Source organism: Cibotium barometz, chromosome 26 (assembly GCF_041138505.1).
Source record: "Cibotium barometz isolate CiBa-2024 chromosome 26, ASM4113850v1, whole genome shotgun sequence".
NCBI classification, from domain to species: Eukaryota; Viridiplantae; Streptophyta; class Polypodiopsida; order Cyatheales; family Cibotiaceae; genus Cibotium; species Cibotium barometz.
Window position 1 is genome coordinate 1,765,481 of NC_141071.1, and position 6,267 is coordinate 1,771,747.

Below are 6,267 nucleotides of genomic sequence, written 5' to 3' on the forward strand. Positions count from 1 at the left end.
GAGGGATGTCTACGCACTAGGGTGGGCTAATTTACCGCACTAGCTTGGGCCCTCAGAACTAGGCAGCATCACAATCACTCGCCCTCAATCGGCGAACCTCATTCTCCCAATGGTATGAGAGGGATACCATGGGTCTTACTAATGTCTTCGCCATCATGCTATACAAGCACAAGAATGGGGCAGCATCAAGGCAAGGAGAGTTGTACCTGTACCTCGATTTAACCAAGATAACAATCCATTTACTCAACTGAACCATAGGACTAGAATCCATATTACCTTCTTAAGAAAACAATCCTTTTCACAAAGATTTTAGCATTTCAACTTGAGATTGTGATAAGAAATTCTTTATTATGGCATATGATGTTGTTTAAAATAATGCAAACTTTAACTAGTAAATCAATCAAATAGATCACTATTAACAATTAATAGAGAAGCCGGGGCCTTCTGATACCTTCTCTTACGATTGAAATCATCCGATCATCCCCCAAGATTTATCTCCTCTTACTTGTACTCTGACTTTCCTCTCTTTTTGAAGGTCTATGGCAAAATAGCCTTCTCTTGCAGGGCTACGGCATACTATTCTTTCTTTAAAAGAAAAACTATGGAGTTTTGGTCTCTTCCTCTGAAAGACCATAGCAATCTAACCTTCTCTTCTAAGAGATTAGAAAAGAATGAAGGGATATATACATCTCAAGATCTAGGATTACCTTAAGGCTACTTGCTACCTTCTTACAGTTTTCCCTGTGTAGAGATCCTGACACAGAATCACCAATTTGTTTCGGCCATAACACTCTGATAAAAACGTAGAATATGGTTGTATAACTAGTCAAAAGAACTGGAAGGCATCTAGTCTACAAACCAGCGTGGGTAGAATAGCATGGGTAGAATAGGCAAAAACGTCTGTATATAGCCACAGACATGCCATCTTTAGAAACGCATTGCTTTTCCACATTTTTAGTATGCATGGACTCTAAATATGTAAAAGTACTATAAATATGACCTCTTCTCACCTAAATTCGAATTTCTATTTTTGGAGATACTTATCTCTTCATAAAACTATTGTTGTCTTCTTATTTCTTTTAGGATTTTTGGAGCTAATATTTTTATTCTAACACTTTGCTAATGTTTCTAGCCTTATTGTCTCACTCTTCTCTAGGTGCACTCTCTTTCCTTCTTGAAATCTATATTAAAAGAGACACATACATACATGGCTTGTGAGGGACCTTACAAATGCATTGTAGTCTCAGTTTGATGCCACACACCAAGCGAAGGTGAGTGTCTTGTTTGAGAGCCAGGGAGTAGAGAATACTGTCAGAATGCAAAAATGTTCAATAAGAGTAATAAAGATACCTTGAAGGAGACGGAGACACTATTTACAAAGAGGGGAAATGAGCTGGCACAAATTGCCAACCTCAACTGTGGAAAAGAGTTTTTCAAGAAGGTGATCTCTTACCAGGGTTGGGGTGAAAAGGTGAGCAGATTCAGTACTCCTAAGCTCGTAGAGATCGCTCGGACACATATTCCAAATGCAGAGGAAGATCACGCAATTTCTCTCAACACATTAAAGTTTTTTTAATATGTAGCTAGACATATAAATCTGATTCACAATGCAGGAAATGTAAGCTCGTTGACATATTGGTGGGTGGCGAGTTTGTAATGAGAGATGCCTAGATTCCACCTTTCAACAAAGCATTCTTCATGTGGATACATTGTCATGTGTACTGGTTCCAATTGATTGAGTATATGCTATAGCTCTATGCAAAGTTGGAGGAGAGCTCACCCACCGTAGTAGCCGACATGGACGACGAGAGAGCCACATTGAACTTTCGGGTGGGTATCACGGATGCCCTCAAATCTTTTAGGAAGACACACTTTGAAAAGGCATTCGTAAGGTGGAAAGGGTAAATATGTGCCACCTTGGATCCTAACTAGCAACCACACTTACTATGCAATGCCTCTTGTATAGGTATGTAGTAGCATGCCAAAATACTGCGTGTCATTTTATTGTTATTGTATTGTATTGAAAGAGTATTCAAATGTTTGCATATTAGGTGTGGTGGAGAAGCTGTGTGAGCAATTAGATATGTATTCCTTCCATTCTTTCGATATGCTAGAAATTTCTCTTTGCCCGTCTAAATGATGGAATTCCAAATGTCATAAGAATTCCTCTTTTGACATTTAAATATTTCTCATAGATAAATAAATTTATCTAAAAATTTTATCTTTGAATTTAAATAAATTATCCCATAATTCCAATATACTAGGAATTTCTCTTTTCCCATCCAAATGATGGAATTCCAAATGTAATAGGAATTTCTCTTTTAATATTTAATTATTTCTCATAGATAAATAAATTTATCTAAAAATTCATCTTTAAATTTAAATAAATTATCCAATCATTCCAATGTGATAGGAATTTCTCTTTTACCATCCAATTGATGGGAAAATAATTATCCAATAATTCCAATGTGATAGGAATTTCTCTTTTCCCATGATGGAATTCCAAATGTAGTGGGAATTCCTCTTTTATCATTTAAACTTTTCTATGCAAAAAGATAAATTTAACTAAATTTTCTCTTGAGAATTAAATAAAAAACTTCATTAATTCCTTTACACTAGGAATTACACTTTCCTTTTTTAATTATTTGAATTCCAATATGGTGGAAATTCCTCTTTCATCATATAAATTTATCTATGCAAAAAGATAAATTTAACTAAAATCTTTCTTTAATTTTTACATTACATTATAATAGTATTCCAATTTTTTTCTCTTAATTCTTTGGAATACATGGATTTCCATTATCATGGGGATTACTCTTTTAACATAAAAATAAATTACTAGAATTTCTCTTTTTTCTAATTTATTAATTAAGCATAAACATAAAAATTAATTTCTCCATGATTTCAATGAGAATCATTCAATTAATCTAGGATGATAATTCCTAGAATATGGTAGGAAGTCCTCTTTTCATATTATGAATGCAAATATTTTATGTGTTTATTTTTTTAAAATTTTGCCATAGCTTCGCTGCTATTATTGATAATTCTCAATTTAATTGAAAGAATGAATTTTAATATTATTGATATGATTAGAATGACCACTAATTGGATCATTATCCAATTATGGATTGATTTATAATTTCTCTATGAAATAAATATCGTAAAAGCATTAAAAAGCTATTATTTTGGCCTCCAATTAGACAAGCATAGAAATTACTTTTGGATTAGAGAAATGCTTCATGAGAAGCTTTATTTGGATTGAGAATAGGTCATAGGAATGACCTTTCTTTGGGGAGAGAGAGAGAGAAATGCTTAAAAACCATTAAAATTAAGCATAAATGAAAATTTATGTGTTTCTTTATTAGAATTCATAAAAGAACTTCAATAGTAATCAAAAGCCATTCAAATTAAAGCTTCTCAAGCTTGAGAGGGGTTGAGAAGAGAAGCATTTGGAGTTTTAATAAGAAAAAGACAATAATCCACACTTTACCTTCTAATTTACTTGATTCTTTGATCACAGTAGAGGCCCCCAACCAATCAATTGGTTTGGTATGTTGTAGGAGTTACCAAGGAAGATTGAAGAGAGAGAGAAGCTCCAATCTCTTCAATTTTGTAGAGGTTTTTAGAGGATAATAGAAAATATCATTATTTCAACATAATACTGGCATAGTATAGTTCTCATATTTTTTTACAAAGGGCTAAGGATCTATTTATAGATGAGGGAGGCCTCTAACCAAGTCCAACTAATTTCTAGAATTTTTCAAGTTCAGTTTGGTTGAATTTGGACAAGATTTGGACCTAGTTTGGTTCCCTTTTGATTTGGTTTGATCCAAGAGAGAGGAGAGATAAAAATATCACAATATTTTTGAGTTTAAAACTCCACCACACATGTGAAATAGGCGCCTCCTTGAAGGGCCCCCTTTTTCTTACACATGTCAAAAATGAATCATTATACCTAAAATATCTCATTTTTTTAGTAATACTCATAGTTTTTTACTAATAAACTGTAAGGTCCCTCCCAAGCCATGTATGTATGTGTCTCTTTTAATATATATTTCAATAATGAAAGAGAGTGCACTTAGAGAAGAGTGAGACAATAAGGCTAGAAACATTAGGAAAGTGTTAGAATAAAAATATAAGCTCCAAAAATCCTAAAAGAAATAAGAAGATAAGAATAGTTATATTAAGAGATGACTATATCCAAAAATAGAAATTTGAATTTAGGTGATAGAAGGTCGTATTTAGAGTACTGTTACATATTCATAGTCCATGTATACTAAAAATGTGGAAAAACAACACGTTTCTAAAGATGGCACGTTTGCAGCTATATACAGACGTTTTTGCCTATTTATTGGAATTTATGGCCCCTCTACATGGCTTTAGTAGTGGACCTTAGTAGATTATTTCTCTAAGGTTTAGTAGCTTGGCTTTAGTAGTAGACCTTAGTAGATTATTTCTCTAAGGGTTAGTAGCTCTTTTTTGGATGGTTCTATTTTCAACTTTTTATATGCCTTAGTGGAGAATCTCTACATCTTGCACTCTACTCTAGGCTTTGGGTGCTCGCTTCTAGGCAAGTGATAAGCATCTTGATTAGGATTAGATCCTAATCTCCTCCTTAATCCTTTTGTACTTCAGCCTATTTAAAGGCTCCTCATCTAATGAAGAAATCACCAAGCTTTTGCCTTATTCACATTGTCATTATGCTCATATGATTTGTCTTTAGCTAATCTAGCCATGTTTAAGCATAGTCTTGCTTCCTAGTTCTTAATCCTTGCTCTAATCATGTGCTCAACCCATCCTTGAGCTCCCATGTTTTCTAACATGGTATCAGAGCCAAGTTAGTCACAACCTCAAGCTATGTGTAGTCCCTAATCTCATTTGCTAATCATCCCTCATTAATTAAGTCACTTTTACCTCTTCTCACCATAGCTCATCTGCACCCACAGCTGAACTTTGCCTTGCTGTACACAAACCACTTCACCAATGATCAAGCCCTCTTAGGGGCTTCAAGCTAACTCCTAGGCAACCCTCCACGTGAAGGCACAAAGCAAAACGCAGCTCGCAAGCAGGCAGAATCGTCATCGCCATCATGAAGAGAAAAATCTGATTTTTTGCAAAAATTGAGTCAACCACTACAAATTGATCTAATTCCCTTCAGCCCCGAGGGTTTTCGGGCATGGTGAACGCGCTTGTAGCATCAGATTTGGCTGAAAATGACTGCTTATAGCTCCTCCAGCACTGTGGCAACTACAGAAGGTACTTTGGTCAAAACAGAGATTAAGTAATGATTTCTTTACTTAATCAAGTGTTTAGGGTGATGATTATCATGTGGAAACATTGCTATTGAAGCATGTTGAAGCTTTTTTGAAAATATTTAGTGAAAGGCATCCATTCTTTCACTCCAAGGTGGCCTAGTTTTTTGGTTTTTCAAAATAGTGAACTCAATCACTAATGAGTGATTAGTGGATATCAATCACTATTTTTTGTAAGCTCAACATGCCCTCTTCATGTGAGTCCAACAATGCAAAGTATGTCAAATATATTAAAGCCGTGAAGAAAGCCAAAGTCAAATCCATCAACAAAGTTCATGCCAAAAACAAACCCACTTCTCGGATTCCATCATCCTATCTTGAAGTATTACATTTATATGGGGAAGGCAACTTTGATTTCCCATGCATGTAATTTGTTTGAGTGAGTCATTTTTTTGGCATGTCAGAACACAAGGATAAAGGGCTTACTAAGTTTGATGGCACTAATTTCTTTACTTGGTCAGTCAAGGCAAAATTCCTTCTCATAAAGAAGGGACTTTGGAATATTGTCAATGGTAAGAACAAATGTCCAAATGGCAGAGACAAAGAAGATGAGAAAGAAGAATGGATAACTAAAGATGAAAAGGCACTTGCCCTTCTAGTGTTGAGTATGGATGATAATTTCATTCATCATATTAGTGCATGCAACACCTCCAAAATAGCATGGGATACATTGGAGGAGTTATTTGGAGCCAAAGGGAAAGGCACCTTAATGAACCTCATGATAGAATTTTTTGGGATAATGATGCAAGCTAATGAAAGTTTCTCAACTCACCTCAATAAGGCTAAAAGCCTTCTCTCTCAGCTTGCCGGTGAAGGAGAAGTTCTAAAAGATGAAATAGTCATTGCTGTTTTGCTTAAAAGTTTACCTTCCACTTACAGCACTTTGATCACCACTTTAAAGAATGTACCAGATCTAACCTTAAAAAAGGTAGAATCTTCTAACCTGGAAGAAAAA